Source organism: Microcaecilia unicolor, chromosome 3, assembly GCF_901765095.1.
Source record: "Microcaecilia unicolor chromosome 3, aMicUni1.1, whole genome shotgun sequence".
NCBI classification, from domain to species: Eukaryota; Metazoa; Chordata; class Amphibia; order Gymnophiona; family Siphonopidae; genus Microcaecilia; species Microcaecilia unicolor.
In genome coordinates, this window is record NC_044033.1 from 303,413,470 (window position 1) to 303,437,441 (window position 23,972).

General features: G+C 47.5%; 1 protein-coding gene across 3 annotated transcripts in view; it reads left to right on the plus strand.

The window, feature by feature from the left end:
• Positions 1 to 23,972, plus strand: part of DIP2B (disco interacting protein 2 homolog B) — a 596,277-nt gene that overhangs the window by 303,219 nt on the left and 269,086 nt on the right. The window lies entirely within an intron of this gene.

Here is a 23,972-nt window from a genome sequence, read left to right on the forward strand (position 1 = left end):
GAACTTCAAGCCCTTGTGGCAGACCCACCTTACACCAGGTTGTACCATGGCAGAATTGTTCTCTGAACCCACCCCAAATTTCTCCTTAAAGTGGTACCTGAGTTCCACCTAAAGCAGTCCATTGTACTTCCTGTCATCTTCCCTAAGCCATGCTCTCATCCTGGAGAAGCAGTACTGCACACCTTAGACTGCAAATGTGCTCTAGCATATTATCTAGAATGAACACAACCTCATAGGAAGTCCTCCCAGCTTTTTGTATCCTTTGACCATAACAGTTTAGGCCGGGATTCCCATCACCAAACATACTGTCTCTACTTAGTTGGCTGACTGTCTCCTACCTGTATGCTAAGGCTGGCCTGACCCTTCATGGCTGTGGCACTGCTCACAATGTATGAGCCATGTCTGCTTCAATAGCCCATTTCACTCTGACTCCGTTGAAGAGATTTGCAAGGCAGCTACATGGTCTTCTGTTTACACCTTCACTGCTCATTACTGTCTGGAGCAGCATTCTAGGCAGGATATTTGGTTTGGACAAGCAATCCTACAGAATATTTTTACTACTTAACTCTGCCCTCCAGTCCTTTTTCCCCACCAGGCTCACTAACTACTAGTTGCCAAAAATTCATTTATGTTTTGAGCCTGGTAGCTAGTGAGTTCCACATGTGAGAATATTGTGCATGCTTGTTCACGGAGAAAGCTAAGTTACTTGTAGTAGGTGTTCTCTGGGGACTCAGGCATATATTCTCATATCCCTCCCTCTTCTCCTTGGAGTTGTTGTATTTGCTTTAGTACTGTACTGCTAGTCCTGTGCTTGAGCGTCAGGTGAGAAGGCATCCATGCGTGCATGGTAGGAGCACTGCCTCAGAGTTTTAAAGTGACAGTGCACTTGGCACTGTCCACACTGGGCTCCATGTATGATGTCACCCACATGTGAGAATATATACCTGCTGTCTTCAGAGAACACCTGCTACAGGTAAGTAATTTGGCTTTCTCCGAGGACAGGCAGGACTTAGATTCTCACAAATGGTGGTGGTGTCGCTGACAGAGCCCCAGTGTGGATGCTTCCCAGCGTTCATATATCTTTAAGAAGCCTTTGGTAGGCCCAAAGTGCACATGTGTGAGTGCCTTCCTGCCAGCCTGAGTCACACAGGACCCTCGGACTTCTTTTTTTCTGCTGAGCTGACAAGACCTATATCTTTTCGTGGCATGAAGTAAAAGGATCTCAGAAACCTAACAGACTGCTGTATTGACACTTAAGTTTGTTTTTTTAGGTTCACTTCTTTTTCATCAGTCCTGAAAAAAACCTCCAGTTTGCAAACTTTTATGTTTTCAGTTTATGAAATCTTTCAAATGTTGTTGAACCAAAGCACCATTTTGAATTGCAGTCTGTTGTTTTAAATTCAGAAGGTTGTAAATTGAAGGGTGTTTTAGGATCGATGAAAGAGAAGTGAACCTTAAAAAAACCCAGACATTAGTGTCACTACAGCAGTCGGTTAGATTTCTGAGATCCTTTTTCCTCCAGTAACATATTTTAAATCTATAAGGGGTGGGGGGGATGTGTATGTTTGTGTGTTTGTGTGTGTATGTATATGTGTATGTGTATATACAGTGCAATCCGCTTAAGTTTTCGTCAGCATTGAAAATGTCATGAGGTGCAAACTCGTTCAAGATGGTAGGAAAAACTGAAACAACCCAATTTTCAGCACGAAAGTCATCAGAGTCTTGTTTCTCACCATGCTGTTTCTTGAATTTTATACTGTTCCTCTCCTTCCATCTTTCCAACCATCCAACAGTGGCTTTGAATTCAGTTAGTCCAAGACTTTCAGCTAGCTGGTTAGCTTTCTCCATAAGCAGTGGACCACTGACAGGAAACTGTCTGCTCCTGACTCGAGAAAACCACCGAAGAAGAGCATCTTCTACCTCCTCAGCTTTTCCCGCCCGTTTTCATTTCCGTTGTGGATTTGTATTGTTTTGCCAGTCTTCCAGAAGCTGGTCTTTCTGCTTCAAGACACGTGAAATTTGACTGGGATTGACACCATATTCTTTAGCAATAGATGCTTGACTTTGTTTTCTAATTTTTTAAGAACTTCTATTCGTTTAGCCAGGGTTAGTCTTACAGTTCCGCCGCGACAACGACGACTCCAGTGTACACTCTAACAACATTCTTTCGCTTATTCTGCCTGTGGCAGCTAAAGAAGCAGTAAATTTGAAATCTCGTTGATTGTCACACGCCAATCAGCTTCCATATTCCTTGCACATGCTTATGCGGAGTCTTCCCTGCAGAGGAGTGGTCTTAAACCATGCATGTAAGTGAATCTTGCACTTATCAGTGGTGTGCTAAACCAAAGTTTGTCCCCATAGAAATTGATCAAAAAAGGGTTCCCAAAACTGTCTCTGGTAAAGATTACTATAACAAGTTAGAAGAACCAGAGTATGGTATAAAGGAGACAAAATAGTGAAAGGATTGACCCAAAAAGAGTTCTAAAAGATGTGGAGATAGTTTTTGTATATTAATGTTATTCTCCGAGGACAAGCAGGCTGCTTGTTCTCACGACTGGGTTGACGTCCACGGCAGCCCCCACCAACCGGAACAAAACTTCGCAGGTGGTCCCGCACACAGGGCACGTCCACCGCACATGCGCGGCCGTCTTCCCGCCCGTGCGCGACCGTTCCCACTCAGTTTTTTTAGATTCCGTGCTGGAAAGAGACGTGTTATCGTCTCTCTCTCTGTCAGCCCCGGAAACCGTTCGCGCTTCTTTCCTTTTCTTCTGTTGGAAAAAAAAAAAAGAAGAAGTTTGTTCCCTCGTCTTTAGCTGTGGGGGCGCCTCGTTGCGGCCTTGTGGCCGCGCGGTCGTTTTCTTTCGGGTTTGCTTTTCACCGCCACCATCGACGACTTTGACTTCGCCAACGCGATTTTTCCATCGATGTCCTCGAAGGTCCCGAGCGGATTCAAGAAGTGTGGTCGGTGCGGCCGGCAGATCTCGCAACCCAATACTCACGCTTGATGCCTCCAGTGCCTTGGGCCGGAGCATAATACCAAGACGTGCACCTTGTGTCTCGGCTTGCGGAAGCGGACACAGGTGGTGAGGCAAGTTCTTCGGGACCGTCTTTTTGGAACTTGCGCCGGCCCCTCGACGTCGACGGCCGGATCTTCGGTACCGGTACCGATGTCGACGAAATCGGCACCGACGATGACACCGACCCCAGGAGTACAGGTACCGTTGGCCCGCCGGCCTGACGGCGGGGGTGAGTGGCTGCGCGGGCAATCGGCCCCGGCCACTCCCTCTACCCAGGGCCATCGCGACCGAACCCTGTCAGACCCGATCCCTCAAGGCCGGGGGGGTTCTACCTCCTCTTCATCGCTGCCGCCGAGCGCCGATGACGGGCACCGAAAGAAAACCAAGAAGCACCGTCAGAAAACCAAGAAGCACCGTCATCGGTCGCCCACGGCGCACGGGACTACCAGCTCCGACGCCGAGGAAGCGGCAGTGCCGAGAGGAGCGTTCCCCCTCGGTTGAAGAGGTGTCGCTGCGTCAGTCCATGGGTGCTTCGGTACCGTCTCCTGGACCCGAGCAGCTTCCAGCACCAACACCCACACCGGCCCCCCTGCCTTTCCCGACAGCGGGCCTTGACGAGTGCCTCCGAGCCATCCTTCCAGGGATTCTGGAAGGGCTGATGCGCCAGGCTTTGCCGGCACCGGAGGTGCTTGCGCCCCCGGCGCCGGTGTGCTCTAGCCCGATGCCGAGGCCTCCGACACCGACGCCACTTGCGGCACCAGTGTCGACCGCCACGCAGGTGGAATCCCCGTCGACGTCGATGGAGGGAGCTTCATCCCCGCCGGCGCGGGAGACCACCGCTCGACGCCATCATCGAGGACATTGTTCCTCGCAGTCGAGACGGGCCCGGTTCAGGTCTGAGCTGCAAGAGCTCATGTCCGACACCGAGGAAGAGGCCTCGTGGGGGGAGGAGGAGGACCCCAGATATTTCTCCTCAGAGAAGTCTGAGGGCCTTCCCTCCGACCCCACTCCTTCACCGGAGAGGAAGCTCTCGCCCCCTCAGAGCCTCTCCTTTGCCTCCTTCGTCAGGGACATGTCTATTTGCATTCCCTTCCCCGTGGTCTCTGTGGATGAGCCGAGGGCTGAGATGCTCGAGGTCCTCGACTATCCATCACCACCTAGAGAGTCTTCCACGGTGCCGTTGCACAATGTCCTCAAAGAGATACTGCTTCGGAACTGGCTGAAGCCCTTATCTAACCCCACCATCCCCAAGAAAGCGGAGTCCCAATACAGGATCCACTCTGGCCCAGAGTGGATGCGGCCTCAATTGCCTCATGACTCGGCAGTCGTGGACTCTGCTCTCAAGAGGGCACGGAGTTCGAGGGATACCGCCTCGGCGCCCCCGGGGCGGGAGTCTCGCACTCTGGACTCGTTTGGGAGGAAGGCCTACCAATCTTCCATGCTCGTGACCCGCATCCAGTCATACCAGCTCTACACGAGCATTCACATGCGGAACAATGTGAAGCAACTGGCGGACCTGGTCGACAAGCTCCCTCCGGAGCAGTCCAGGCCTTTTCAGGAGGTGGTCAGGCAGCTGAAGGCGTGCAGAAAGTTCCTGTCCAGGGGTATCTATGACACCTGTAATGTGGCATCTCGAGCTGCGGCCCAAGGTATAGTGATGCGCAGAATCTCCTGGCTGCGTGCCTCTGACCTGGACAACCGCACCCAGCAACGACTGGCGGATGTCCCTTGCCGGGGGGATAACATCTTTGGCGAGAAGGTCGAGCAGTTGGTGGACCAAGTACACCAACGGGAAACCGCTCTCGACAAGCTCTCCCACCGGGCGCCTTCAGCATCCACCTCAGCAGGTGGACATTTTTCCCGGGCCAGGCAGGCTGCGCCCTACGCCTACAACAAGCGTAGGTACACCCAGCCGGCCCGAAGGCCTCCTCAGGCACAGGGACAGTCCCAGCGCGCTCGTTCCCCGTCAACAGCGTGCGCCTAAGCAGCCCCCTGCGCCTCCACAGCAAAAGCCGGGGACTGGCTTTTGACTGGATCCATGGGAACATAGCCGCCATCAAAGTGTCCGTACCGGACGACCTGCCGGTCGGGGGGAGGTTGAAAGTTTTTCACCAAAGGTGGCCTCTGATAACCTCCGACCAGTGGGTTCTCCAAATAGTGCGGTGCGGATACACCCTGAATTTGGCCTCCACTCCACCAAATTGCCCATCGGGAGCCCAATCCTTCAGCTCCCATCACAGGCAGGTACTTGCAGAGGAACTCTCCGCCCTTCTCAGCGCCAATGCGGTTGAGCCCGTGCCACCCGGGCAGGAAGGGCAGGGATTCTATTCCAGGTACTTCCTTGTGGAAAAGAAAACGGGGGATGCACCCCATCCTAGACCTGAGAGGCCTGAACAAATACCAGGTCAAAGCGAAGTTTAGAATGCTTTCCTTAGGCACCCTTCTACCAATGATTCAGAAAGACGATTGGCTATGTTCCCTGGATTTAAAGGACGCTTACACTCACATCCCGATACTGCCAGCTCACAGACAGTATCTCCGATTCCGTCTGGGGACACGTCACTTTCAGTATTGTGTGCTACCCTTTGGGCTTGCCTCTGCACCACGGGTATTCACGGAGTGTCTCATGGTGGTTGCGGCGTATCTACGCAAGCTGGGAGTGCATGTGTTCCCGTATCTCGACGATTGGCTGGTCAAGAGCACCTCAGAGGCAGGAGCTCTTCGGTCCATGCAGTGTACTATCCACCTTCTGGAGCTGCTGGGGTTTGTGATAAATTACCCGAAGTCCCATCTCCAGCCAGTCCAATTTCTGGAATTCATAGGAGCGCTGCTGAATTCTCAGATGGCTCAGGCCTTCCTTCCCGAAGCAAGGGCCCAGAACTTTCTATCCCTTGCCTCTCAGACCAGAGCGTCTCAGCAGGTCACAGCTCGGCAGATGTTGAGACTCCTGGGTCATATGGCCTCCACGGTTCATGTGACTCCCATGGCTCGCCTTCACATGAGACCTGCTCAGTGGACCCTAGCTTCCCAGTGGTGTCAAGCTACCGGGAATCTAGAGGATGTCATCCGTCTGTCCATCAGTTGCCACAATTCGCTGCACTGGTGGACCATTCGGACCAATTTGACCCTGGGACGTCCATTCCAAATTCCGCAGCCCACGAAAGTGCTGACGACGGATGCATTTCGCCTGGGGTGGGGAGCTCATGTCGATGGACTCCACACCCAGGGTCTGTGGTCCCTTCAGGAACAAGATCTTCAGATCAACCTCCTGGAGCTCCGAGCGGTCTGGAACGCGCTGAAGGCCTTCAGAGATCGGCTGTCCTACCAAATCATCCAAATTCGGAGAGACAATCAGGTTGCAATGTATTACATCAACAAGCAGGGGGGCACCGGATCTCGCCCCCTGTGTCAGGAAGCCGTCGGGATGTGGCGTTGGGCTTGCCAGTTCGGCATGCTTCTCCAAGCCACATACCTGGCAGGCGTAAACAACAGTCTGGCCGACAGACTGAGCAGAGTCATGCAACCGCACGAGTGGTCGCTCCATTCCAGAGTGGTACGCAAGATCTTCCGAGAGTGGGGCACTCCCTCAGTGGACCTTTTCGCCTCTCAGACCAACCACAAGCTGCCTCTGTTCTGTTCCAGACTACAGGCACACGGCAGACTGGCGTCGGATGCCTTTCTCTTCCATTGGGGGACCGGCCTCCTGTATGCTTATCCTCCCATACCTTTGGTGGGGAAGATCTTACTGAAGCTCAAGACCACGGCACCATGATTCTGATAGCGCCTTTTTGGCCCCGTCAGATCTGGTTCCCTCTACTTCTGGAGTTGTCCTCCGAAGAACCGTGGAGATTGGAGTGTTTTCCGACTCTCATTTCGCAGAACGACGGAGCGCTTCTACACCCCAACCTTCAGTCTCTGGCTCTCACGGCCTGGATGTTGAGGGGGTAGACTTTGCTTCGTTGGGTCTGTCTGAGGGTGTCTCCCGCATCTTGCTTGCCTCTAGAAAAGATTCCACTAAAAAGAGTTACTTTTTTAAGTGGAGGAGGTTTGTCATTTGGTGTGAGAGCAAGGCCCTAGAACCTCGCTCTTGTCCTGCACAGAACCTGCTTGAATACCTTCTGCACTTATCAGAGTCTGGCCTCAAGACCAACTCAGTAAGGAATCACCTTAGTGCGATTAGTGCTTACCATTATCGTGTAAAGGGTAAAGCCATCTCTGGAGAGCCTTTAGTCTTTCGATTCATGAGAGGCTTGCTTTTGTCAAAGCCCCCTGTCAAGCCTCCTGCAGTGTCATGGGATCTCAACGTCGTCCTCACCCAGCTGATGAAACCTCCTTTTGAGCCACTGAATTCCTGCCATCTGAAGTACTTGACCTGGAAGGTCATTTTCTTGGTGGCAGTTACTTCAGCTCGTAGAGTCAGTGAGCTGCAAGCCCTGGTAGCTCATGTTCCGTATACAAAATTTCATCATAACAGAGTAGTACTCCGCACTCACCCTAAGTTCCTGCCAAAGGTGGTGTCGGAGTTCCATCTTAACCAGTCAATTGTCTTGCCAACATTCTTTCCCAGACCACATACCCGCCCTGCTGAACGTCAGTTGCACACATTGGACTGCAAGCGAGCGTTGGCCTTCTATCTGGAGCGGACACAGCCCCACAGACAGTCCGCCCAATTGTTTATTTCTTTCGACCCCAATAGGAAGGGGGTCGCTGTCGGGAAACGCACCAATTGGCTAGCAGATTGCATTTCCTTCACTTACGCCCAAGCTTGGCTGGTTCTTGAGGGTCATGTCACGGCTCGTAGTGTTAGAGCTATGGCAGCGTCAGTGGCCCACTTGAAGTCAGCCACTATTGAAGAGATTTGCAAGGCTGCGACGTGGTCATCTGTCCGCACATTCACACCACATTACTGCCTCCAGCAGGATACCTGACGCGACAGTCGGTTCGGGCAGTCGGTGCTGCAGAATCTGTTTGGGGTTTGAATCCAACTCCACCCTCCAGGACCCGAATTTATTCTGGTCAGGCTGCACTCTCAGTTAGTTGTTCTTCGTAGGTCGATTTCTGTTATGCGCTCGCCGTTGCGAGGTTAAATTGACCTGGGTTCTTGTTTGAGTGAGCCTGAGAGCTAGGGATACCCCAGTCGTGAGAACAAGCAGCCTGCTTGTCCTCGGAGAAAGCGAATGATACATACCTGTAGCAGGTGTTCTCCGAGGACAGCAGGCTGATTGTTCTCACCTACCCTCCCTCCTCCCCTTTGGAGTTGCGTTTTACTCATTCCTTTGCTTGTCATTCAACTGAGCGGGAACGGTCGCGCACGGGCGGGAAGACGGCCGCGCATGCGCAGTGGCCATGCCCTGCGTGCGGGACCGCCCGCAAAGTTTTGTTCCGGTCGGAGGGGGCTGCCGTGGACGTCAACCCAGTCGTGAGAACAATCAGCCTGCTGTCCTCGGAGAACACCTGCTACAGGTATGTATCATTCGCTATATATGAAGATTATAAGGAAGTTTTCAGAGTATAAACTCATCCAAGCGAGACTACACCGAAGTGAATTATGTCTCTAAGGGTGGACAAGTTTCTCGATCATAGAACTTCGCTTGCAATATTTTTTCAATTTTTCCCATAGAAACTGATGGCACCAAAAACGGGACCGAAGTACGGCATGCAATTAAACAGAGCATGCGCTTATCCGACGTGCACTTAAATGGGGAGTGCACTGTGTGTGTGTGTGTGTATGTATGTATATATATATATATATATACAAATAATACATTGCAAATAATACTGTTCTACTTCCAGTTCACAGTATAATTGGTGCAAGGCACTGTTCAAAGAATATAAACATTCAAAAAGGAAAAGAAGCAATCCTTATAGGGCTCAATATCACGGAGTGGATGTTACTAAATTGGTAGTCTGGCATGCAGTTGAACCAGCAAGTTTGGAGCTTAGAAATCTATCCAAATGGACAGGCTGAAAGAAAACATATTTTACAGTATTAAGTTTATTAACACATTTGCAAGAAAGTTAAACCAAAAAAGGCCACCTAGGTGTAACACTGAAGGTCTTAATTTGAGAAATTGTTGGTAGATTCTGTGAGATATCTGGGAGTTCTTCTGGACTCCCAGGTTTCCTCTGTTCAGTCTTGTTCATTTCTTTGCACCGTATCCATGTAGTTCACCTATATCTTGACCAGGATGCCTCTTCTACTCTTCTTTATAGCCTTGTGGCTTCAAAGTTGGACTATAGTAATAATGTTAATGCTGGTCTTCCTCAACTATTACCTAAGTGCCTCCAATTTGTTCAAAATACGTCCGTTTGCCTACTTTGCACATTCTGGCCACTACAGTCATGTTTCCCCGGCTCTCTTACCTAGTGTATCCAGTTTTAGGTTCTCACACTAGCTCATAAGGCTTTTTTTTTTTAACCTCGCTTTGTTTGTCCAGCCCTATATCCTGCTTGCACTCTTCGTTCCTTATCAGATGTCTGTTCCCCTGCTTTCTTTACCCAGATTAGCATCTACCAGATAATCTGCTTTCTTTAGTTTTGGTCCCCTTGTTGTGGAATTTACTTCCATCGAAGTTTAAGATGGAATGTTTATATCCATGCTTCAAAGCCCTACTGAAGACCCACCTTTTTCAACAGGCCTTTGGTTGAAGGTTGTGGGGGATATTGGCAGTTGGATGGTCTGCTTACAGCCTTGTTTTGCCTCCTGCCTATTTCTTATTTCTCTGTCTTATCAGTGGATTGTAGTTCTTTTCTGTTCTTCTTTCAGTGGTTGAATTTTTTTTTTTTGTAGCAATTGTACACTATTTTGATTCTAGTCCTGAAAGGCGGTATATCATTGGGAATAAACATACATACCCACAATCAGATACTTCCCGGTCACAGGAAGTCTCTATTTTGGGTCCTGCCATTTGGCTTGTCACCGTTCCCAGGGTGTTTACAAAGTGTCTCGCTGAATTTGCAGCATCACTACGCAGACTGAGAGTTCTTGGGCTTACCTACTTGGATGATGGCTGGTCAAGAGCACCTTAGAGGAGGGTGCTCAGGAGTCATTGTAGAGAACTACTTGGGTTTTGGATCTGCTAGGGTTTGTCATCAATTACCCCAAGTCACGCCTGCACCTAGTTCAGCAATTGGAATACATTGGCGCTGTGCCGGACACGATGCAAACTCAGGCTTAAATGCCTCTGGCACAGGTGGAATCCTTTGTTGCCATCACCACTCAGGTTCAGAGCAGCCAGCAGGTCACAGTTTGGCAGATGTTGAGGTTGATGGGCCACATGGCCTCCACAGTTCATATTTCTCATGTAGATGGGCTTCATGCTCAGGGCACCTAGTCTGCTTCGAGCTCCTAGTGCTCCAGGTTGTTTGGAATGCTCTAACAGCTTTCGGAGATCGACTGCTGAACCAAATTGTACTAATCCAAACGTACAATCGGGTTGCCATGCACTGTGTCAACAAGCAAGGGGGTACGGGATCCTACCCCTTGTGTCAGAAGGTTGTCAGGATGTGGCAGTGGGCCACCATTCATAGCATGGTGCTTCAAGCCACATATCTGGTGGGAAAAGACAACAGTCTGGTGGACAGGCTGAGCTGGGTGCACAAGTGGTCTCTCAGAATGGGCCTTGCCTGCAAAATCTTCCAAAAGTGAGGCACTCAGTTTATGGATCTCTTTGTCACTCATCTCAACAACAAGGGCCCTCAGTACTGCTTCAGACTCAGGTCACACGACAGGCTACCTGCAGATGCCTTCCTTCTGGATTGGGGGGAGGGTGTTCTGTACGCATATCCTCCTTATCCCTCTGATAGGGAAGACTTTTGATGAATCTCGAGCAGAATCAAGGAACCAGTATCCTGATTGTGCCATACTGGCTGATGCAGATATGGTTCCCTCCTCTTATGGAGTTGTCCTCTGAGGAACCGTGAAGACTGGACTATTTTCCAGCCATCCTTATACAGAATGAGAGGTCTCTTCTGCATCCCAATCTCCACTCCCTGGCCCTCATGACCTGGATATTGACAACGTTGAATTTGCATCCCTGTAGCTGCTTGAAGCTGTCTCCCGAGTCCTGCTAGCTTCCACGAAAGATTCTACCAGAGTTGTTATACTTTTAAATGGATGATGGTTGCTGTCTGATGTGAGGGTAAGGTCCCAGATCCTCTCACTTGCCATACACAAAACCTGCTTAAATACCTTCTGCACCTTTTAGTCTGGTTTAAATACCAAGTCCTTGTCATCAATCAGATGAATCCATTACGAATGGGTTGTGGCCATCAACCAGCAGGGGGAGATAGAGAGCACTGAAAAACCATAGTGCCTCATGGCCAGCTAGCTCCATCTGCCTCTTTAGTATTCTCTATCTCCCCAGCAGGGTGGACGCAGCTTATTTGGCTCCTTCAAAAAAAAAAAATCTGCCTGGGGTGGCTCCTGTGCTTTGACCAGTGGTAGCAGGGGTGTTGGGGGCTATTGCAGCTCCACTTTAAAGGCACATAGGTTCGCCCTTTCCCTGCCTTACCCGGCCCCCGATGTGGATGTAGACACATAGGTTTGCCCTGTCCCTGTCTTTTCCCACACTCTCCTTTGTGGATGCAGGCACATTGGTTCGTCCTTTCCCTGCCTTTCCCACTCTACTGATCCTCTGGAGTTGGAAATTTGCCTCTATTGCTGTTGCCTCTAACTTTCCTTACAGCGTTAATAAGAAAAAAAAAAAAAAAAAGTCGCTTCGCGCTTTGGCGCTGCGATTCCAGAAAAGAGGTTTTCTTCTGATTGTGCAGCGTGACCGGAGCTGTGGGTCTGGTGAGGTAAGAGCATTTTGTAGCTCCTCCGGGGAGGGCCCGTGATCGGGACGTTTTTGGCGTGAATCCGCCATTTTGAATTTTCCGCCATTTCGGCGATGGCTGCGGAGGTTGTTAAGCGCTGTTCCCGTTGTGGCAAGTGCAGATCCGCAGCAGGGCTCTGTAAATTGTGCTCTTCAGACGTCAAGGCCGGCATGAGCATGGCAAGCGATGTTTCTTCCCGCTCAGTGGAGCTGGCAGCGGGCGCCATTTTGGACGTGCCGCATGGCGCGACCCCCGCAGAAGCGGAGGGGTTTGAAACTGGAGGGGAGCCTCGTGTGGAGACTAACAGGGGAGCTTCTATCCCCGGACTGGAACTGGGAGGCCAGGGTGAGCCCTTCTCCCCTGAGTTTGTGTTTCTGCTGCATAAACCTAGGGGCGGTGTCCCCGGTGCCTCCAGCCGAACACGGCTTTTATTTATTTATTGCATTTGTATCCCACATTATCCCACCTATTTGCAGGCTGAATGTGGCTTACATAGTTTTGTTAGCATAATCATTACAGGGTGGCAGATGCATTTAATATTGTGCAGAGGTTAAATAAGGGTAGGAAGGGAAGGAATGATTAAGGTAGTTATAGTAGGTGTGCTATCTTAACTGAGTGGGTTGTCGGGTGGATTATTGTGACTATTAGTTCTCATTGTATGCTTTGTTGAAGAGATATGTCTTCAGAGATTTGCGAAAGATAGTTGTTTCATTGATTGTTCTCAGGTCTGTAGGCAGTGCATTCCATAGTTGCGTCCCAATGTACGAGAATGTAGTAGCATGCATCTGCTTTTATTTTAGTCCTTTACAACTGGAGAAGTGCAGGTCGAGAAATTTGCGGGATGATCTTGTGGCATTTCTTGGAGTTAAGTCAACGAGGTTTAGCATGTAGATTGGGGCGTCTGTGTGAATGATTTTGTGTACAATCGTGCAGATCTTGAACGTAATGCGTTCCCTGAGTGGGAGCCAGTGGAGCTTCTCTCTTAAGGGTTTTGCACTTTCATATTTAGTTTTTCCAAATATGAGTCTGGCAGCAGTATTCTGGGCAGTTTGTAGTTTATTGATGGTCTGTTCTTTGCAGCCCGCGTATAGTGCGTTGCAGTAATCCAGATGACTTATTACCATTGACTGTACCAGGGTACGGAAGATGTATCTCGGGAAGAAAGGTTTTATTCTTTTAAGTTTCCACATGGAGTAGAACATCTTTTTCGTTGTGTTTTTCACGTGAGCATCGAGAGTGAGGTTTCGATCAATGGTGACTCCAAGAACTTTCAGGTTTTGTGAGGAGTGTGGTAGCCGTGTTAGTCCACTCTTAAGGTTATCAATAGAAATCAAACAAAATAAAACATGGAAAAGAAAATAAAAGGTTTTGTGAGACAGGGAGAGAACAGTATGGTGTGATTATGGTAGAGAAGTGTTTTGCGTTATGTTGTGAGGTTGTGTTTTTTCTGCATTAAGTTTTAGTTGGAATGCATCTGCCCAGGTGTGCATTATTTGGAGGTTTGGTTAATCTTGTTGGTAATTTCGTTTAGATCATGTTTGAACGGGATGTAGATTGTGACATCATCTGCATATATGTAGGGGTTGAGGTTTTGATTGGCTAGCAGTTTGGCTAAAGGTATCATCAGGTTGAATAAGGTTGGCGAGAGGGGGGATCCTTGGAGGACTCCACATTCAGGTATCCATGGGGGTGATCTATCCATGTTCGTTGTTACTTGGTATGATCTTGTGGTCAGGAATCCTTTGAACCATTTGAGAACTGTGCCTCCTATTCCGAAGTATTCTAGTATATGTAATAGTATTTCATGATTAACCATGTCAAAGGCACTGGACATGTCGAATTGTAGGAGGAGTAAGTTGTTACCAGTTGCAATTGTTTGTTTAAATGAGTTCATTTAATTAATTGTGCTCCGGCCATTACTCCATTTACTTTGTGGTGCCATGAAAAGGCGGGTCTTTTCGGCCCATCCTCGACTTAAAAGAAGTCAACAGGTCTCTAAGAGTGCGGCATTTTCACATGGAAACCCTGCGCTCCGTCATTGCGGCGGTACAGCCAGGAGAGTTTGTCACGTCTCTGGACCTGAAAGAAGCTTACTTGCACATTCCTATTTGGCCCCCGCACCAAAGGTTTCTTCGGTTTGCGGTGATGGGAAAGCATTTCCAGTTTCGGGCCTTGCCTTTTGGCCTCACCACAGCTCCCCAAACCTTTTCCAAGGTAATGGTGGTAGTAGCTGCTTTTCTCAGGCGAGAGGGTATTCGGGTTTACCCGTACATAGACGACTGGCTCATCAGAGCGGACTCATCAGGTAACAGCCAGAGTGGTCTCAGTACTTCAATCTCTGGGCTGGGTCGTCAATATGGCCAAAAGTCACCTGACCCCCTCTCAATCTCTAGAATATTTGGGGTCCGGTTCGACACAGCTTCAGGGGTTGTTTTTCTTCCCGAGCAAAGGCGGTGCAAGCTTCAGAACCAGGTCCGTCTGCTCCTGAGGATGCCTTGTCCCCGCGCTTGGGACATTGTCCAACTGTTAGGGTCGATGACGGCCACCTTGGAAGTGGTGCCCTGGACGAGAGCGCACCTGAGACCTCTGCAGTGCTCCCTGCTTCAACGATGGTCTCCAATTTCTCAGGATTATCAGTGCAGACTCACGTGGCTCCCTGTGGCCCGGCTCAGTGTGGAGTGGTGTTTCCCCGATTGGTGCCTGGTGGTAACAGATGCCAGCCTGCTGGGGTGCACATTGCCGGGGAAGGCATGCCCAGGGTCTCTGGACACCTGAGAAGTCGGAGTGGTCCATCAATCGCTTGGAGTTGAAAGCGATTTTCCAGGCTCTTCTGGCTTTTCACTTGACCCTGGAAGGATTGGCTGTCAGGGTTCTGTCGGACAACACGACAGCAGTGGCCTACATAAATCGACAAGGCGGCACTCAGTGCAGAGCACTGGCCGCACAGACCGCGCAGATTTGCCACTGGGCTCAGCTACATCTGCAGTTTCTGTCAGCAGCTCACATTGCAGGTCAGAGCAACATGCAGGCATCAAATCGACCCAGCGGAGTGGGAACTGGCAGACAAAGTATTTCTTCAGATCTGTGCCAAGTGGGGGACGCCAGTAGCGAACCTTATGGCCTCAAGCGCAAATGCCAAAGTCCTGTGCTTTTACAGCAGATGGAGAGATCCTCGCTCGGCGGGGTTGGATGCCTTGGCTCAACCCTGGCCTCAGGGCCTCCTGTATGTGTTCCCTCTGTGGCCCTTGATAGGGCGAGTACTCCTGCGGATTCGGCTACATCAAGGAGAGGTGGTTCTCATTGCCCCGGATTGGCCCAGGATGCTGTGGTATGCGGACCTCTGGCAGATGCTGGTGAAGGCTCCCCTTCCTTTCCCTCTGGTACCGAATCTGTTGTCATAGGGACCGGTGACCATGGAGGACGCCTGCCGCTTTGGTCTTATGGCATGGCTATTGAGAGGGCGCAATTGAGAGAAAAGGGTTATTCCAGTAAAGTCATTTCCACTCTCCTATAGGCCCGCAAGCGTTCCACTTCCGTGGCTTATGCCAGGATTTGGCGCCAATTTGAGGCTTGGTGTGCTGCTAAAGCAATTACACCTATGCGGGCTTATGTCTCGCCGATACTTGACTTTTTGCAGGATGGTTTACAAAAAGGCCTTGCCTATAATTCCCTGCATCTTCAAGTGGCAGCTTTAGCATGTTTTCGAGGGAAGGTCGCTGGCCTCTCCCTGGCTGCTTATCCGGATGTGGCACGGTTTCTTAGAGGGGTGCTTCGGCTCCGTCCTCCCGTGCGGGCTGCGTGTCCGGCCTGGAACCTGGGTTTAGTTTTAAAGGCCCTTCGAGTCGCTAAGGCGAGCTTCAAAGACGGATGTGACCCTAAAGACGGTCTTTTTGGTCGCCATTACATCGGCGAGACGGGTGTCTGAGCTCCAGGCGCTGTCCTGTCGAGACCCTTTTCTGCAATTCTCAGAGTCCGGAGTTATGGTACTTACGGTGCCTTCCTTCCTGCCTAAGGTGGTTTCAGTGTTTCACCTAAACCAGCCTATTTTCCTGCCTTCCTTTTCCAGAAGGAGTTTCCGGAAGCCTTTGGGCAATTGCATCTCCTAGATGTGCGAAGGGCTCTGTTGCAGTATCTGCGCATGTCAAATGCTTTTAGGGCGTCTGATCATCTTTTTGTCCTGTGTTCAGGTCCGTGCAGAGGGTCTCCAACGTCTAAAGCCACTATAGCCCGTTAGCTCAAGGAAGCTATTTTTTTAGCCTATCTCCTGTCTGGCCAGCCTCCGCCTGAAGCCTTCAAGGCAAATTCCACAAGGGCGATTTCCTCCTCTTCGGCTGAAACTGGAACACTCTCTCTTCAAGAGATATGCAGTGCAGCGACATCGGCTTCTAAGCTCTCTTTTGCCCGACATTACAGGCTGGATGTGGCTGCAAGGAGAGACGCACATTTTGGAGCACAAGTGCTGGCGTGTGGTGTGGCTTGTTCCCACCCTATCTAGGGATTGCTTTGATACATCCCATTCGTAATGGATTCATCTGCTTGAGGACAAGGAAGGGAAAATTAGGTTCTTACCTTGGTAATTTTCTTTCCTTTAGTCATAGCAGATGAATCCATGAGCCCTCCCTCAGTGATTCATTGTGTGATTGATGTTGTTTTATGTTCAGTTTTTCCTGTAGATATGTTCCCTCATTGGGAGAAGTTGGAAAACAGTCTTCAGGATTTCTGTTCTGTTACAGGAGGTTGAGTTCGTCCCTCCTCTGTGTTATTGCTCCTGTTCTGGGGCGTTCATCCGCTGTGAGGAAAGTTCATGTTATGCTACTTTGCGGTGTAACACTGCTTTGGAAGCTTCAAATACTGAAGAGGCAGATGGAGCTAGCTGGCCATGAGGCACTATGGTTTTTCAGTGCTCTCTATCTCCCCCTGCTGGTTGATGGACACAACCCATTCGTAATGGATTCATCTGCTATCACTGAAGGAAAGAAAATTACTAAGGTAAGAACCTAATTTTCCCCTCTTCAAGAGTTCACCTTGACGCAGCTAGTGCTTATCACTGTGTAGGAGGTAAGCCCATCTCTGTACAGCCTCTAGTTGTTTGCTTCATGAAAGGTTTGTTGTTGACAGAGCCCCTACTGTGTCGTGGGACCTCAGTGTCCTCACCCAACTGGTGAAAGCTCCTTTTGAGCGGCCAGATTCCTATCATCTGAGGTATTGTTTTTGTTGGTAGTTACTTCAGTTCGCAGGTTGAGTGAGCTTCAGGCCTTAGTAGTGGATCCACTTTACACAAAGTTTCATCATGAGTAGTTCTCCACATGTACCCTAAGTTCCTTTCTAAGGTGGTTTCGGAGTTCCAACTTAATCAGCTAATCGTCCAGCCAACATTCTTTCCTAAACCTCATGGCCATCCTGACGAAAGTGCACTGCACACCTTGTACTACAAGCAAGCCTTGACCTATCTGGAATGGACTGAAGTCCATCCATCTTGTTTCTTTTGATACAAACCGGATGGGGGCATCCATCAGTAAACTCACTTTATCCAATTGGCTAGCAGATGACGACATCTTTCACTTACGCTCAGGCTGGGCTGACTCTGGAGGGCCATGACACAGCTCACAAAGTCAGAGCCATGGCTGCGTCAGTAGCCCACTTGAGGGTGGCCTTCATCGAGGAAATTTGCAGAGCTGTGACAGCCAGTTTGGTCAAACAGTTCTACAGAATTTGTTTGGAGTCTAGTCTCTAACTCCACCTTCCTAGGTTCTAGGCTGCACCTTCACAACAGGCCTGTTTTGGTTGTTAGTTGGTTACTGTTGATCATGCTGCTGCATGTCCCTGTTGATCGTTTTGATGTTTTCAGTGTGCCAGATAGCTTGGGATTCCCATCTGTTTGTTTATTTAAAATATAATCTGCACGATTCCAGTGTACTCGGTAGTTTTCAGCAAAAAATCACAAAAAAAGTATGTGTATTGTCTGTCTTGTTTATACATTTGTTTGGGGGGAGGGGAGAGGTGTGATATTTACAAAAACTAGTTAGAAATCTTGGAAGTTTATGGGCTTGTAGTTTTTATGGTTTGAGAGTTAATTGCTCATTGTTAAGGGGAGGCCTCTCTTGTTGCTTATGTACCCGTTTATGGGCTGATGTTCATCTTTTCTGTTCTTTGTACCATGTCTCTCAATACTTAATAAAGACTTCTATAAATTTAAAAAAAATGTATAAACAAGACAGACAAAGCAAAATGCAAATGTTTACAATACTCTTATACAATCCATAAACTTCTGTTCACCTCCATTGGCAGAGAATCAAGACATTCTATTCCAGGGGCGTATCTGAACTGCGGCGGTAGGGGGGGCCAGGGCCAGAGTGAGGGGGCACATTATAGCCCCCCCCCCCCCGCCGCCGCCGCCGCCATTGCCGATCCCCCTCCCCCCAGCCGCTACCATTGCCAACCCTCCCCCTCCGTTGCTCGCTTACCTTCGCTGGCGGGGGACCCCAACCCCCGCCAGCCGAGGTCCGCGTCCTCCTGCCGCTGCCGGCTGCCTTTGGTGCTTTCATTTGTCCATTGAAGCTGGCGCCAACTAAAGTTTCTTTTGACTCTGACGTCGCTGCACGTTGTACGTGCAGGACGTCAGACTCAGAAAATGTTTCTGAGTCTGACGTCCTGCACGTACAACGTGCAGCGACGTCAGACTCAAAAGAAACTTTCATCGGCGCCAGCTTCAATGGACAAATGAAAGCACCAAAGGCAGCCGGCAGCGGCAGGAGGACGCGGACCTCGGCTGGCGGGGGTTGGGGTCCCCCGCCAGCGAAGGTAAGCGAGCAACGGAGGGGGAGGGTTGGCAGCGGTAGGGGGGTCCAGGGCGAAATCTGCGGGGGCCCAGGCCCCTGAGGCCCCACGCAGATACGCCCCTGTTCTATTCATCAAAAGCTTACCGAAATTAGTTTTCAATTCTTTTTTTTTAAACAGATCAATATTCTTCATTGTTCTTGACTCAATGGTAGCTCGGACCAGATTGATAAGTATGTAAAGTAGAGCCCAAGAATAGGTGAAACCAAATTGTTCAATACTTTAAAGACCAAAACTAAAATCTTAAATGTAATTCTCTGTTTAATGGGAAGCCAGTGAAGCTTCTTCAAAACAGGAATAATATGACAATATCGCGAATAACCAAAGAGAACCCGGGCCACAGCATACTATTTAGTTTGCAGAGATTGTCCACAGAGCCGTACCAGTAAGCCATTGCAGTAATCAAAACACAGCATTATCACGCTATACACAGCCAGTCTAAAATTTGAAAAATCCAGGAAATCATTAATCTTAATCAGCCAAAAACTGTTGTATCTAGCATGACCTGAGGTTTTGTAGAAAGAGCAAGAGCAGAATCAAATATAACTCCTAGGGTACAAAATTGTCAACAATAGGAACTGACAAATTATCAGTCAGGAAAATCAACAACTAGATAGCTGAACAAGAATAAAATCTGCAGCTTTGACACAAGTTTTAGATGATTATTTTGCAGTCAACAATTGATGGAATTAAGACAAAGAAACAGCATTTCCAGTGTACCAGCAACATATTTATCAACAAAAACTGTATATCAGCATAGAGTATAAATTTTAAATTAGACAATTTAATAATCTACACAGAAGTGAAAGAAAAATATTGAAGTGCATAGCTGAAAGAGAAGAACTGTGTAGTGTATTTGTTGCATGATCAACTTCAGCAGAAGAAATAGAATTTTTGACAACACACAACTTTCTATTACCAAAAATGACTTAGCCACTCAACCCTATAACTCTGAAAGATTTATTAGAATTGCATAACTTATCTATTGAATGCTGCAGAAATATCTAGATTTACAAGAAAATAATGTTTTCCTGTATCAAAGCCCTCTTTAAGAGTGTCAGATAGTGAAATTAACAAGGTTTCTGTATCATGCAAAGATCTGAAACCAAACTGATTTATGTCCAAAATATTATGATCCAAAACTTCTAGTAACTGCTCATATACCAGTTTTTCAAAGATTTTTGAAAGAAATGGTAACGCAGAAACAGACCTGTAATTAGTGACTACATTCAGTACTAAAGATGTCATCTTCAACAAAGGTTTAGCTACAGCTTTCTTCAAAGACTCGCATAATTTTCATTCTTGAAAAGAAAGCTTAATAATATCTGTAAAAACCTCGCTAGTGAGCCCTTTCATTGCTCTAATAATAGATGGATGACATAAATTAAAAAGACAAAATGAATTCTTTATTTTAGACACGATGGTAATAACCTGTTCTGTAGTAACTAGTTAGAAAAGTACTCCATCAAGCTTCATCAGACAAAAGACATTCTATCTCAGTAATACTTCATCTCTAAATTGTGACACAATATCAATAACCTTAGAGACAAACCCTCTGTGAGAATCTTAAGGCCTGCCTGTCCTCACAGAAAGCAAAATTTCTCACCTGTAGCAGGTGTTCTCTGAGAATGGCAGGACTAGTTTTCTCACATATCTTCCTACCTCCCCTAGGAGTTGCAATCTTTTTTTTGGGTTTTTTTTAGGCTTTTTGATTGGACCGAGTGTCCTGCGCACCTGAGGCAGTCAGGATGGCCCTTGCACATGTGTGGTGCGGGCCTACCAAAGATTTCTTAAAGATATATGAACATTAGCTAGTGTTTACACCAGGGCTCTGTTGGGGATATCTGTTAGTCCTTGAATAACTGCTATAGGTGAGTAACTTTGCTTTACTTTTTGCAGGATGTAATAGTATATGTTTCATAGAGTTGATGAAGAAACAGCGAAAACAAAAGGAGTGGAGATGCTGAATAAATGGAAGGCAACCAGATGTGTAAAGTCATCCTTAATCAGATGAAGCCATATCTATTCCAAATCCTCAAAAAGCTAAGGACTAGACACAGGCTGTGTTTTGGCACTGTTGCCTATATCAGGAGTCCATACAATCTAGAGGTATTCAAAGGGAGACAATAGTAGCATAAATGTCACATAATATATAAAAATACAAATATGTTGGAACACTAAAATATATATAAATGAGTGAAATCTAATGGTAAAGGTAAAAATACAAATATATTAAAAACTTATCCGATAAACAACACCTTTAAAAAACATCGCAGAAAACAATGAAATAAAAAAGATTTTTTATGATGTTAGATGAAGTGTGAGAAAATGTTGCACGAAATGCCATTTACTTCCAATTGTTCAAAATAAAAGAAAAGAAAAAGGCTGTTACAAGCTTACTGTAAAGGACTGTAAAATACATCCCCAAAAAACAATTCATGAATTTTAAAGATTAAGATGTATGTACAATGTACCTGAATTAATGTAGCAAATGCAATTAATAAAGAAATGTGGATTTCTCAAGAACAAATTAGTTCTACAGAAACAAAATATACAACAGTTTGCTGGAGAAAGAGAGGTGGAACTGTATTGGACATACACACACACATCACCAAATGCTATGAAGTGCTACAGTGTAAACCAGTGAAGATTCCTTAGCGTATTCTCCAGACCATTCCCAACAAATGGGTGTATGCTCTCCTACAAACAGATAAGGAGACAGAATTACTGAGGCACTCAGGTCTACACAGGGCTAAATAGAGTGATTTCACTGTTAGTTCTCAGTCCCATCAGCAGATGGTAGGTAGATGCCTGTGTAGCCTGTTTCCTTCAATAAACAAAAAACAAACAAAAACCCATCAGCAGTCTGTTCAGATTGGTAGCTATAGGAACAAAGGATTTAGAAGCTTGTGTGCTAAAAATTATTTAAGTAAAAAGGGGTACAAGTAACTTTTTCCAATGGGAATAAAACAAGAGCCAGCAATCTTACCATAGGGGTATGTTCTCTCCTATACCATTTTCCTTGCTGTCCAGACAGCAGCTGTGAGCACTGCTGATCTGTGTGCTGTAGGGTCTGCTCTTCAGAAGCCTCTTTTCGAGCCACTCTGGAATGCCACTGTGAAAGATCTTACGCTAAAGACAGCATTCTAAGCTCATTTTTCTTTTTTGAAGCTTCTCAATGTGTGTAGAGTCCTCATTAGATATCCGGAAGTCACAAATGAGTTTTGCAAATTGGACAGACTGTGTTTTGGTAAACCCAGGCTTGGCTTAATGGCTTCCAAGCTTCGAATTACTAGAAGGCGGCAACATGTTTGTGCTTCATACCTATGCCAATCACTACAGGATGGAGATTGTGGTGTACTCGGAAGCTTATGTATGTTTAGTCCTCAGGGCGGTGGTGCTAGGATACCACCCACTCTAGGGATTGCTTTTGAGCATCCCACAGGGTCTGGAATAACTAGCCTTTGAGCCCGTAAAAATGGGCTATTATAGGAAGGGGGGGGTTGAAAGGCCCGCCGCCGAGTTCGCCGCTGCCCCTCCCCCTCCGAATTCGCACCCCCCCCCCCCCCCCCGAGCCGTCACCACCCACCTTCCACCCGGCCGGGCCCTCGCTCCGCTATTGAAACAGTGAGGGTCCGGGAACGCAGCACTGAGCTCTGCTGAGCTGCCGACGTCGGCCTTCCTTCTTCTTCTCTGCCTGTCCCACCCTCGTGTGACATAACGTCGTTGAGGGCGGGACAGAGGCAGAGAAGAAGAAGGAAGGGCGACGTCGGCAGCTCAGCAGAGCTCAGTGCTGCGTACCCGGACCCTCGCTGTTTCAATAGTGGAGCGAGGGCCCGACCGGGTAGAAGGTGGGTGGCGGCGGCAACTCGGGTGGGGGGAGCGTTAGACGGCGGTGTCCCTCCCTCAGAAATAAGCAGTACAGACCCTCTCTGTTCCGCCCCCCCCCCCCCCCCCGTCATCACGTATTGACGCAGGGGCGGGGCAGAGAAGGTCTCTACTGCGTATTTGCGAGTGAGTACGACACTCGCCTTTTATATATATTGATGGGAAGCTAAGTAATGAAATGATAAATTAGGTTTTACCTGAAAAGTTTCTTTCCATTAGTCCTTCTCACTATTCCAGAGGCTCGCTTGAAGTTTGAGATGTTTAGTTGGTACAAAGTAATGGGTCAAATATCGACTGTACATTGCATGGGGCTTCTTGCATACCTCTTGTTCCCTATAAGTTGGCCAGAGATGAGAGGTCCACACATGTTTGCTCATCTGGTTAGTGTTAGGTTAGAGTGTTATTTAAGGTGATTATATTTATTCTGAGTTTCTCCTTAATGCTTGTCTATGTAAATACTGAGGTGCTGGAATGAATGTACAAGAGAGATGTCTCGGCTCAGTTTTCAGTTCTCTATCTCCACCAGCTGGTTGATAGACACAACTATCCCACAGGTTCTGGTATAGTGGGAAGGACTAATGAAAAGAAATTTATCAAGTAAGACCTAATTTCTCCTTCCCCAAGAAATTGTCAGATAATCTCTCGGGTTTGTTTCCTTTTGATATTCACAGTTACTTTATATGTTGTGAATATTTTGTTTCTGTAGAGCGAGCTAATTTATTCCTGAGAAATCAATGTTTATTAATTGCACTTGCTGAATTAACTCCTCAGGTATGTTGTATATTGTGTATTTCATACAGTTTAATCTTTAAAATTCATGAATTGGTTTTTGAGGTGTATTTTATGGTCTTTTATGGTAAAATTTTACAAGGCAATTTTTAAGCTAAGCCTGTATCATAACTTTTTATTTTGAATAATTGGCAGTAATTGCTTTGTGCAGCGTTTTCTCACGCTTCATCTAATGTCATATAAAAATTCTTTTTTTAAAATTTTTTGGAAGTTTATCATATTTATATTTTTACCTTTTTAAACTAGATTTTACTCATTTATATGTTTTACATATGTGTTCAGCTTTGGTATGTTTTATGATGGTTTTATGTTACTATGGTCTTCGTTTGATTAGCTCTAGATTGTTTAGACTCCTAATGCAGGCGACAGTGCTGAAAGCCTCTCTGTGTTGATTCCTTAGCTTTTTGAGGATGTGGAATTGATATTGTTTCATGGGAAATAAAAGATGACCTTACACACTTGGTTGATTAAATTTATTGGTCATCCCCACACTTTTTTTTTCTTTTCTTGCTCAAATAGCAGACAGCATGGAAGTACTTTGACAACTGAGTATTCTGCAGACATTTTGCTTGGTTAGCCCACAAGCATGGTAATGGATCTTTAAAAAACTGTATGTTATATGAT